The sequence below is a fragment of the Aythya fuligula genome, chromosome 17 (genome assembly GCF_009819795.1).
Source record: "Aythya fuligula isolate bAytFul2 chromosome 17, bAytFul2.pri, whole genome shotgun sequence".
Taxonomy (NCBI): Eukaryota; Metazoa; Chordata; class Aves; order Anseriformes; family Anatidae; genus Aythya; species Aythya fuligula.
The window spans coordinates 1,407,773-1,420,522 of NC_045575.1; positions in this window are offsets into that span (position 1 = coordinate 1,407,773).

The window sequence follows — 12,750 nt, forward strand, 5'->3', positions numbered from 1 at the left end:
CACCACGACTTCCCCCCACCGCTCCCTTGTCGTGCGAGCGCAGCTGACCGAGAAAGCAGCATGAATATTTATCTCTGACAGCTAAATCTCTCCACTGCAGGGTATTAAGGCTTTATTAGTGTTTGGTTACCGCCGATGATGATGAGCCAGCCCTCGCTCTAGCCCGGAGCGCGACAAAATGACCCGCGAGAGGCAGATGGTGCGAGGCTGGAGCATCCCCGACCCCAACACGTGCCTGCTCCTGCTGGGATGGGGGGGGCCACGCACCCCAGCCCCGTGCACAGGGCACCCAGTGCCACCGTGGCGTGCTGCCTGGGCGTCCCTGATTGTCTGGCCCCTCTGTGCCCCCAGCCCCACGGTGTGGCCACCTTCCTGGGGTCCCCCCCCGCTGCGCCGCGCAGGATGGGACGTGGCTCGCCGCTTTGGGTTAAAACGCTGCTCTGTTCTCTCTTTAGCAAAAGGAGTCCCAGGGGCTATAAAAATTCCCAGCAGGCTCTTGTCAGTCTCAGGTCATTAACTTTCTTTCATTGGGAGTTTGTTTACAGGCAGCCATAAATAGCGGCGCCCGCGCCGTGCTGCGGGCCGGGGCTGCCGGCGGGAGCAGGGCGCAGCACCCCGGGGTGCTCCCCAGCACCCTGCCCCAGTCACTGACCCGCCGAGGGCATCGACAGCCCCGCTGTCCTCAGCTGCCCTCCTGCGACCACGTTTCCCCTGCGCCTGGGGAACTGTCCCATGTCCCCGCAGGACAGGGCCACCCCTGTCCCCGCACACAAGGGGGGTCCCGCGATGCGCTGAAACTCCCCTCACCGACCTCATCAAGGGGAAAAAAATTAATTACCAGCTCGTCATCACACCCCAGCAGCCTGCGGGGGCAGTCACCAGATGCCTCCCAGCGTGTCCCAGAGCAAGGGACCCATTGTGTCCCCAGCCCACCGTGTCCCCAACCTGCTGCTCCAGCCTCCAGTCAGGGATTTGCTCCCCATGGCAAACCAGGAGGGGAGCCTGGGGGTCCCACCTCACCGGCCCAAACGGGTTGGGGGGCGAACGGGCACAATTAGCACAGCCGGGCACGGTCTGCACCGGGCTGGGAGCTCCCCTTCTTGTATTTTACGGGTTATCCAAAGAAGCCAGCTGATGCTTTGTGCGCCCTGGGATGGGGCTGGGCTGGCACAGCACGTGGGGAGAGGTGGCGGCCGCACAGCCGGGCTGGAAGAGCCAAAAACCCAAAGTCACGCACGGTGCGGGGACTTCTGCGCTTCCACCCGTCCCCAGGAGAGCGGGACCCGGCCAAAAAAAACCCCCCCCAGCTTCATGGCTCACGGTGTCCCCCCCCACACGTCTAGGGAAACATCTATATTTTAAACCATCCGCTCGCACAACCTGTAATCAGAGCAACACAAATAGCCCCGGCTTCCCATGTAAATTAAAAACACCCATTAGGCAGATTTCAAAAGATGTCAGTAGGCTTATAATTATACACGACATCCTTCCGAGATAAAAGCGATTACCGGGGATGCAAATCACTTAGCAACCAATCAGTGCCCCCAGAGTGCAAAGCACTGACCAGCCATCCATTTTCGCCTCGTCCTTTTATTCCCTGCATCGAGCAAATACAAACACAGATAAAGAGAGGCACAATAGCTCTTGACACGCAAATAGGTTAACATAATAAAGCCAGCTTTAGCCGGCTCACTCGAGGGAGAAAAGCAATTCTCAGGCAAGCAGGAGGTAATAAAACAGGGCTTTTGTGTTCCTGGCTCCCATTCTCACCCCTGCGCCAGCTTTGCTGCATTAGCTGATAGGCATCGCGGTTTGATTGAATTACCTTTCATGAATATTAGCTTTTTGAGGAATGCGCAGGCAGAAGAGAAAGAAGAAATGTCTTATTTTTGCATGCATGCGCCCGCTGCAGACGGACATGCGGCTGCACAGAGGCCGGGGGCCGGGAGCGGTGCCCCGGCAGCTGCAGCCGCCCCCCCCCCCCGAGCCCACCCCGCAGCTGCAGCGACCCCGAAAGCTTCAGGGGGGTGCTCGGCCCTACACAGCACCCCCCTGCCAAAGCTCGGGCAGCACCGGCACGGGGCCTGATCCTGCCCCCAGATGCTGCCGGTGCCCCCAAAACCGTGCCAGGAGGGTAAAGGGTGAGCCCACCCCAGGGTAACGGGGAAAGGAGGCAAAAACGAGGCCATGCTCGCCCCAAAAGGAGTCACCAGGACCACGAGGTTCCCTCCACAGCCTCGTCTCCCCAGCACACAGCGGCTCCGAGCAAAGCACCGGGACGTGGCCGGCCCCACAGCTCCGCCGCCTGCTTCCCAAAAACCAGCTGTGGGCACGGGGAACCTGCCCCGGGCAAAAAGGAGCCGGCAGGGTGCGGGTGGGCAGCACTAATCCTGCACAGGAGGGGAGCACAGGGGCGGCTCGGGGACGGCCACGGGCGCACGGCCACCGCTATGGGGTCGTGGGAGCCGGGGGACCCTCGTCCCCGTAAGCTGCGGCCGTTCCCCAGCAGGGCAGCAGATCGCAATTAAAAACCGGGCGAGATCAGGCTCGCCCCCAGCTTGCTCGGGGCTGGAAGCGTGGTTCAGGTGCAAACAGGACGGAGAACCAGAGGGTCTGGAAGGCGAGGAGGTGTCGCAGCTCCCCCGCAGGGGCTCCGCAGCAGCCAGCCCCGAGCACGGCCCCGCAGCAGCCGCCGGAGCCAGCAGCAGCCCCGTCTCTCCGTGGCGTTCCCGGCTCCAGCCTCGGGATAAATATTCACAGCGAGAGGTTTCAATTTTTAATGCCACGGTCGGCTGAGACAGGCCCATCTCGCAGCCGGCGCAGACGAGGCTCCCCTCCATTGCTGACCTACTAAACTGCCAAGCGAGCCTTCCGCGAGGACGGGAGCGCACACACCACGCTCCTGCGGATGAAGAATTGCCTTCCCTTTCCCTGCTCTACGCACACAAGGTCACAGCAAGGCCCCGGAGAGCTCGGCTCTCCTGCCAGCGGCCTCCAGGCAGCCTGACCCAGCAGCGGGCGGCTCGCCCCGGGAAAATCCACTCCTGGAAGCCGCACACATTTCCAAAGGGAGGCAGCTCCTATAGACACGGGGAGAAATGCGCTCAGAGAGGACCAGCCAGGCAGGGATGCTCCCACATCCATCCTGCCCCTGGCACGACTGCCTTTGCCAGCAGCACGTGCCCCACGCTGGGCACGCCAAGAGGTAAAACCCCACAGCAGAGGCATGGAAAGCTGCTGCACCCCACAAAATCCGTATGAATAAGACCCGAGGAGCTCCTCACCGAGGCACGGGCCGCGTGGCCCTGCCGTGCTGCCCGCAGAGCCCCGGGGCAGGCGGCTCCCGTAGTCCACAAATTGCCCTCCAAGCAGCGTGCGCCCACCCAGGCGGGCTGCCCACGGCCACCGAGGGAGAGCACCCATCGCAGGGACCCATCCACGCACCCGTTATCGCTGCGTGCACCCCGCAGAGCTCCCTGCACAGCCACCCCGACACCAGGACCCAGGCGAACGCAGCCCCGAGCGCGGCCGCCCGGTTCCACCGCTGCCTCTCCTCGGGGACACGCCGGGAGCGGAGCAGCAGCTCCTCACGCTCAGCTTTCCAGCTTCATCCCTTGCCTCCTGGGCGACGACTGCGTGTCCGTGAGCTCTGCTCCTGCTGCTCGGGGATGCCGCTGCCACCGCCTCGCTCCGCGTTCCCGCAGCGGCCGCCCGCTGCCTCGGCTCCGTTCCCAGCACCGCCGGGGTCCCGGGGATGCCGTGGAGCTTCTGGGCCAGCCCCGGGGCTGTGCCCGGTGCCTCGCAGGGTTTTCAGCTCGGTTCTGCTCCGTGACAGCGGGAGGAAGCTCAGCCACAACCGTAGCAGGGGCGCTCCCGGCTGTCCGCGCTCCTTTGTGGCCGGCTGGATGCGGGGCCGAGGGGGCTCGGGCGGCTGCGGGGAGGGGGCTCCGAGGGCTCCGAGGGGCTCCGTGGGGCTCCGTGGGGCTGGGGCCGGTCCCCACCGCACAGATCAGGACCCGGGGGCCGGCACCGGAGCACCTCGGGGCGCTTTGCTCGTGGCGAGGCACCGGCGGCCGGTCCATTATCTCCTCCCCACTTTGCCATACGATGTAAAAACCCCCCAAAAAAACCCAAAACCAGCCAAAGTTGCTCCCATCCTCCGGGCTGCGCTGCGATGCGCTGCGCCCCCCCCCCCTCAACCGCCCCTCGCCCGCTGACCCCCCCCAGCCCCTCGTAACCCCCCGAACCCCCCTCGTACCCCCTCGGAGCCCCCCCCGGCCGCCTCCCCGGTGCTCGCCGTCCCCGCCCGTTACCGTCAGAGCAGGATCCGGGCCGGCTCCGGCCGCTGCGGTGCGGGGCCGCCCCCCCCGGGCCGTGCAGCAGCAGCGGCGGCGGCGGCGGCGGCACCCGCCCGGCCCCGCGGCCCGCCCCGCCCCGTGCTCGGCCAGGGTGCGGGGCTCCGGCGCGGAAAAAAAAAAAAAAAAAAAGGTAATCGAAAAAAAGGGCGAAAAAAAGGCAGGCGGAGAAAAGGCGAAACGGCGAAGGACGGGAGAGAGAAAAACGACGAAAAGGGAAAAATCCGCAAAATCGCCCAGCCCGGGGAGCGGCGGGGACGTCACATCGCGGGCCGGTCCCGGGCGTGCTCCGAGTCTGGGTGTGCTCCGGGTGTGCTCCGGGCTTGCTCCGGGTTTACTCCGGGTTTACTCCGGGTTCGCTCCGGATGCTGCTGCTGCTGCTGCTCCTCTTTGTGCGGCGGCGCTCGGTGCCCGCCGGCCCGTGGCGCAGGGGCGGCCGCGGCTCAGCGCTCCATGGCGGCGGGGCCGGGCTGTTTGGGGCCGTTTGAGGCCGTGTGGGGCCGTTTGGGGGCCGTTGGGGCCGTTTGGGGCCGGGCCGGGCCGTGCAGGGCGGCCCCGGGCGCTGCCTCCCGCCCGGCTCGCGGCTGAGGCGGCTCTGAGCGCCCCGCGCGGGGCCCGGCGGCCGCACGCGGCTCGGCCCCGCCCCCCGGCGCGTTGCCATGGCGACGCCGCCGCGCGTCCCGGCGAGGGGCGGGGCCTCCGCCCACGCGCGGCTTTCGCGGGAAAATTCGAAGGCGTCGCCTCGCTCGCTCCTCTCGCCGCGGAGCTGCGAGGCGCGGGACTACAGCTCCCGGCGTGCCCCGCGCGCGGCGCCGCGGCCTGGCGCGGCCTCTCGGCGCCGCGGGGTGCGCTGGGGGTTGTAGTCCCGCTGGGTGCTGCGGTGGGGATGCGGGATCCGGGGGTTCCCCGGGGGGTGTGGGGATGGATGCCCCTGGGGTGCCACGGCCCCCTTCTTCTCCACGAGATGCAATGGGAAAATGCCCTGAAATGGCCCGTTTCAGCCTGCGTGCCCTGTTTCCTCCCAGCAAGCCTCCGCCATGCCCTGCGGTGCCTGCTGTGCCCCGGTCCTCCAGCACCGCTGCCTCCCGCAGCCACCCCTTGTGCAGGGGCACGAGCACTGCAGCCCCTCTCCCCTCTTCGTTATGCTCAATTGCCTGGTTATTGCCGTTTCAGCATGGCAAAGCTCCCGGCATCATCCCCCATCTCCCAGGGCCATCCCACATCTCCTTCCTAGACATCGTCACCCATTTCATGCCCACAGGTCCAAGGACACGAGGTGGGCACAGTTATCCCACCCCCCCATGCACCACTCTGCACCATGCCCGTACCTCACAACCACCCAAAGCAGCCCTTCCAGCTCTGGGGCTCACTGCCTCCCCGCTTGCCCCTCCCAGCCCTGCCATGCACATTTTGGGGAGTTTTGGCATCTTCTCGGGGTCCTCCCAGCCCCTGGAGCCCTGGGCAGCTCTCCCAGCCTCCAGGGATTCGAGTGAACAGGAGCGAAGCCAACGTCGTGCATCTCCCCTTCTGCCATGCGCGGAGATGCTCCAGGCACCGCTCCCCATCCAGCCAACTCTGGAGGTTGAGAAATTAAAATAATAGCTAGATATGCTTTCAGGAGAGTGATTCCTCCGTGTAATTATAATACGTATTATCCTCCCTATGAAAATACATTATATTGAATAAATTCCCTCTTTGAGCAGGGCTATTCATACTATTCATTTGTTTCAGTTCAAACATTTTTAGCTCATAGATCTGGCAGGTTCTTGTGCAGCTTTGGAAGTTCTCCGCAGCTTATTTATCTGCTTTCTGTGTTGCAATACAGGCTAGCGATAAGAATAAAGCCATTATAGATTTGTGAACAGCACTTGGATTTTTCAAAGATAATTTAATCAAAGCTATTAGCAAGTCAGAAAGAAAGATTGCTTTTTATTCAGCATGAAAAGGAGCCCTCGTTCTTCTCAGGAAATGTTGTAACCACCTGAAGTCACTCACGGGGACTTGAAAGGGTGGCAGCGATTTTGCTGGGGAGGAAATCCATCTGGGAACAGCTGACTTCAAAAGGTGGGAGTTTCACCACTGCCTTCAAGAAGACACCATTAGGCAGCTCTGGCCTCCCCGTTTACATCCTTCTCTTTTCTTCCTCCTTTTTTTTTTTTTTTTTTTTTTTTTTTTTTTTTTTTTTTTTTTAGGATTTTACCAGGGGAGGAACACTTCTGTGACTCGGGCAACCCGTGAATACCGGAACATAAATTTCCCCCAGCGGTGTTGGGAACACAAGGAGAGCCTTAATCTGCTCATGAATGAGGGCTGCAAAGCGAGCCCGGCCCCGCTCCGACATCCGAAGCGATTGAATTGCAAAAAGCAAGCAGGCAGCCATCGCTGCCGAAGGAGAGGGATTTTGTGAAAGTCCTTCTGCTTTAGCACAAATAAATAATGCAGTGGCCGGCCCCTGGCGGGAGCAGGGCAGTAATTCCCCCCAGCACCTGGGAGTGCAGCCCAGAGCCCTAAATTCCGGCTGCTCTCCTCAGATCTCCGTAAAGCGGGGATGTGCAGGGCTCTACCGGCGAGCCAGCCCCGTGATCCTTGAGATGACAGTGTCCCTTTAATTTAATATCATTATTTTTGACTGGTGCTAGCAATCCAAAGTGCTGAGCATTTTCATCTCTCATTGTGACAAATACATGCTGTAATTCTTTGACCAAAATGTCAGTCTGCTCGGAAAATGACTGGCCCTCAGAATGAGAAAGATTTCCAGGGGATTAAAACTGGGCCATTACTCTCCGGTTTAAATGCATTCAAGGCTCTGAAAGCCTATCTGCTTTGGTTCCTTTTGTACGAAAAGTTATTGACTTATCAAGGTTAAAATACATTCAGTATGGTCCAATAAAACAGGGATATCTCAGCATTCATGCTGTCATTTGCAGGTCCGTTTTCATGGCAACAGGGCTCTTTTCTGCACATTAAACGGTTCAGTTGTGCAAAGTTCAGACATTACATAAACAGAGAGGTAACAACAAAAAAAAATCAATGAGCTCATAGGCATGGAAAAAGGAGATAGCATTGATTGGGCCCGCCGTCGATATTTGGGATCGCTGGTTCCTGCCCTGCTCTGAGTGCTCCCGGACACAAAGGAGAGGCTGAAGGACACCAGGGACAGGCTGGGCCTCTGCGCCTCCCTCCCGTTAATTAACGCCCCTCATTAATTAACGCCCTGCTGGATCGCCTGGCCATGGTGGGGAGGACCCCAGGCCGCTAGGGCAATGGTTTATTGTGCTGTTAACGAAGCCACCTCCACTCTGCACGCCTTGGGGGCCCCTTGGTCCCTGTTTTGTAGGAGTAGGGGGGCAAATGGGGACGGCTTGGGGTCTCCGTGCCCACCGGGGTGCTTGAGCCCACCAGGGCCAGCAGGAAAGCACCGGAGAGGCAGCAGTGGCCTGGTGTCTTCTCATCGTCCTTGTCACCACGGTGGTGGCCCCGGCAGTGCCAGAAGGCCACGGGGTGCAGGGGGGGGGTTGCGGGGCGCTCGGTGAGTGACTTTGATGCTGATGGGAGACGTCAAGCTTTTGGCTCCCCAGGCTGGGGGGTGGGTGAGAGAGATCCCAGCGTTAAAGCACTCGTTAGAGGAGAGACACCAACATCTGCTGGCAGAGCAAACGGGGAGCTGTGAGCCGGAGAGAGATGGCCACGGGCAGCCAGGCGTGAAGGAGGAGGAGGAGGAGGAGGAAAAAGGGGAAGGAAACGGGAAGGAGCTGGGGGTCTCCAGGCTGCAGCACAGAGGCTCTGCCACCCTTTGCCCCCACACAGCCTTGGGCTCGCTGCTGAGCACCTCCTGCATCCCCAGTGTCCCCAGCGCAGCCCAGAGCAGAGTCTCACCCACTGGGGAGCCCATGGAGAGGAACTGGTCCTGTCCTGCCCTTTGCTGGGCTCCCCGGAGCCCCAGACCATCCCCAGAATGATGAGAAAGACCTCAAGGGCATGGAGGGGACAGGGCACGGAACACCCCACCTGGGCAAGGAGACCACGAGCTCTGCCACATGCAGACACCTCTGGGCTTCATGTTCCCACAGGTTCTGGGGTGTCCCGAGGCATCTCCCCCACAATCCTGCTGCAGTGGGATGGAGCTGGGATGCTGGGGTAGGACCTCAAGCAATCCGGGGGTCAAAAAGGCAGAGGCTCGTGTGCTTTGTGTGATTTTTTTTTCCCTTTCCCTGGTTTATTTATAGATTCCACGAGTTATTCAGCTGAAACAAATCTGTTTCAGCCGGGTCCCGGGGCAGCCAGCAGCCTGCGTTATCTCTCAGGCAGCCGTGCAGCAGCCAGCACATTTTCCATGGGGGCATCAGCAGCCCAGCACAAATAAAATAACCCCGGTGTCTGCAGGGAGGGCACCCTGTCAGCGTGGGGACCTGCTCAGGACCACAATTTGCACTCACTGCACCCAAAACCCCGCTCCAGCCCCGAGAGGGGTCAGCAATTGCAGCCACCTCTGGGTGCATTCCCCTGGAGGTGGCTGCCATCCACCTGACGGGCCCCAGGGCACCTCAAATTCCACCAAAGACCCCCAGAAATGCAGCCCGTCCTTCCCAGAGCTCCTGCTCTCGCAGGGGATTCATCCCCAAAAGTCACTCTGCCAAAGCTTTTGGCTTTGCAAGGAATTTCCTTGAAATACGGGGTGAGGGGAGCTCGGTGCCACTCTTCCCTCTTGCCCCCATCCCTCTTGGGCAGTGCTCTGCACCTCGCTCCTGCGCAGATCTTTTATTTCCCTTCTGTTGATCCGAAACCATTTTGTCTCTCCCCCAAACGGCTTGATTACCCCGCTTAATTAATAGCTCGCCGAGCGGTGCCAGCCAGCGCTGGCAGCATGGATGGCAGGGTGGTCTCTGCACGGGGAGGCAGCCCACGGGGGCACGGGGTTACGAGGAGTGGGGCTGGGAGCCAGGGATCCAGAAGCAGAAGCTGAGTGAGTTAGAGGTTCCCTGGGGGTTTCCACCTTTAACTTATTTGCTGCTTTCCCCTCCGAATCTGCTGACATTTGGAAAAGGGGAAGAGTTGCAATCTGCTTGGTTCAGCAGGCTCCCCCTTCCCCTGCACCTCTTCACCGGCCCTGCATGGCCCCTGAGGTAAATCCCTGCTCCTGGGGGGCAGCGGGCATGGGGCTGGGGGCAGAGGGAATCCCAGAGGGGCCGTGGGGGCTCCCAGCACCATGCAGGGACATGGGCAGGAGCCCAGGCTGGCTCCAACCCCGTGTCTGTGTCTGTGGGGTCATCGTGCCGGTGGTGCCGGTGCAGCCCTGCTTCCCTTCCAGCCTGGGAAGCACCTGATTCAATTCTCTTGACAGTCAAGAATTTAAAATGATTTATTAAAAATGTATAAAGCCCGGTTGTTGGTGTCTCTCCTCTGATAAGAGCATTGTCTCCCGTGCCGCTCCCGTGTCAGATATGCTCAGCTTTGGTTTATGTTCCCCTCACTCAAACCGCTCCCGCGATGACATCCGCGCTGGATGAGAAGGATCCCGCCACTGTGCATATTAATTTTCAGCAGACTGCCTCGGGCAAACAAATTCAGGCTTCAAGAGTCATTACGGCTGATCCACGACCTCTGGGAAGGCGGCGCCGGGAGCTGCCGCAGCACACGGGATCTGTTGCCCCCATCCTGCGCCCGTGTCTGTCCCACCAGGCCCATCCCGGCCACCACCAGGACGAAGGGGTCGGAGCCCCCTGGCCCCATCTCGCCCCAGCCAGGACATGGGGTTCCCCTTCCTGAGGCCTTGGGTGCAATGAGAGCAGCTGAAGATTGATGAAGACGTCTACAGGATATGAGCGGCTCTGTCCCCGCGTGATATATCCCAGCCCTCGGCCATAAATCCGGTTATGGGGGCTCAGCGCCGAGCGGAGGACAGGCGGAAGCACCGGCCTCCCCGGCACGGCAGAGGTCGGGGTGAGGAGTGAGGCTGTGCCCGCTTTGATTTACAGCCACCCCGTTCTGCTTTCCAGGGCCTCCGGGCCCAGAGGGAGGATTTTTGGGGTGAATTTTCTCTTTCTCTCACAGCCCAGGACAGCGGCAGGGGGTGGACGCGTCCTCCCCAGGTCCCCCAGCCCCACCTGGGCTGCGTTCGCTTGTCCTGCCCCGTATGGGGCTGTGGTGGAAGGTGCTGGGGGGCCACAGGGATGCCCACCTGGGGCTGCGGGGGCTCAGCACCCATCCCACCCCATGGCATTGGGTGCGTGGGCAGGCCGGCAATGGCAACTTGGGCTCAATATTGCCCAGGAGCTGGGGTACGGGGGGGCCAGGGGCCGCTGGTGTCGCGCACCGCTGAGCTTTACAAGCATTTACGGGTGTCCTCCCGCCGCGGGGCTTTGATCCGGGTGGCAAAAGAGCAAATGCAGCCTCCCTTTGTACAACAGGAGCGGGGAGGCTTTGAAGTCTCCCAAAATCAAACGGGAGGCACAAAGGCAGCGCCTGTTTATTCCCCTGCCATTCAGGGGGGAAGGAGGGTGCCTTTCTCTCCCTTTTTATGTGCTTGTTCCCAATTAGGAGCTGCCTCCGGCTCGCACAATAACGCCTACAAAGTGCCCAGGGGCAGCCCCGGCTCCACCAGGAGGGATGTAGGGACGGGATGGGATGGGGACTGGGGTGGGGACAGGGATGGGATGGGATGGGATGGGATGGGATGGGATGGGATGGGATGGGGATGAGATGGGGACTGGGATGGGGTTTGGGGATGGGGTTTGGGGATGGGGTTTGGGGATGGGGATTGGATTGGATGGGATGGGGACAAAGATGAGATAGGGATGGGGATGGGGACAGGGACAGGGATGGTGACAGCAAGAGGTGGGTTGGCAATGGGGCATGACACAGGGTCCCTTCACAGCCCCCTCCTGCCCTCCGTGGCCATGCTGAGCCCCCGCCACCCAGTCAGAGCCTTCCCCTGGGGACCTCACACAGCTCCAGGTGACAGCCAGCAGGTCCCCTCTCCGCCGGGTGATTAGGTGGATTAGAGCAATTAGCTCCGTCCCTAATTCTCACCCCTTTTTATCTTTTACCTTTCAAAGGCGGGAGAAAAGAGAAGCTTTTTCACACCCACCCACCCCCCTTTTTCCTTTTCGGTGGCCTCTTTCAGGCCTCCGAAGGGAAGAGGAGCCCAGTGTGTGCGTGTGAGCGTGTGTTTTTGTGAGAAAAATACGCATTGATCATTTCTGGGAATCAGACTGTGTTTTTTACTCTGAAGCATCCATTATACGCAGCTGCTTAATTGACGAGTGCTGCCTAGTCACCTCGGATGCCGGAGTAAAACAGCCTAAAAGCTCCAGCTCAGAGGAAGTCCGTGCTTTATAAATTGATTCAGTAGGAGAGAGAGCGAGCGAGCGAAAAAAAGCATTAATTACAGATGCTTCTGTGGGCACTGTTTTATGGCAGAGAGACCAGGATGTGGGCAATTCTCCTAAATGTGCTGATTAGACAGCACTTCATGTCTCGGAGCACATTAAATGGGCTCTGTAAAGCTATTAAAGATGCAACACCATAAAGAATTGAAGAGAGGGAGAGGGAGCGGCGGAGCCCCGGGCTCCAGCCCCGCTCCTGCAGGCAGTGCTCAGCATCAACAAGTCGGTGGCGGGGGTCCCACGAGGACGGTGTCAGGGTGCAGGGTGCCGGGGGCTCTTTTTTACCCAGGTTTTGGGCAGTGTTTGTCCAGGTCTGGGAGCTGCCAGCCCTGGGGATGGGAGCTGTGCGGGGATGGCGTGTGGGATCCCAGCCACAGCTCAGCCCAGCGCCCTCTCTGAGTGTCCCCATCCCCTCAGAGGATCCTGTCCCCACTCATCCCTGTGTCAGAGGCTGAATTCGAGCCTCGTTGCACCATCCCAGCCTCCTGAGGTCCCTCCTGGTGAAGCTGGTGGCACGGGAACACCGTGGCAGTGTTGGTGACTGGCACCCGCATGGGTACTCCTGGAGCATCCCCGGGGCACCCCATGAAGACAAAATCCTTCCCCTTCTGCCTGGTGCTCCCATGTCTGCAGCCTTGTGCTCCTGGAGGAAAGCACCCCCCGAGCCCACATTGGGTGAAATCGTGGTGTTTTGGGCATTTCCAGCTTCACCCACGGGCCCTGGCCAAGGGCAGGGGAAGAGCCAACCAGCCCGGTGCTTCTGGGAGCTGCACGTGGCAGGACAGCAGCACCGTGTCCCCCCTACCAAGTGTCCCTTCGGTCCCCATTCTGTCCCTGTCCCCTCGCCAGCAGTGCCACGGGGTTAACATCAGGAGGGAACTGTGCATGGGAACCCCCTGGGCTGCGGTCTCGGGGCCGGCGGGGCGTGCGATGTTAACAGGGCCCTGCCGTGCCATCGCGCCGGCAAATCAATTTGTCGGGACGCAGCTCACCAATTAGCATTTGCTGGG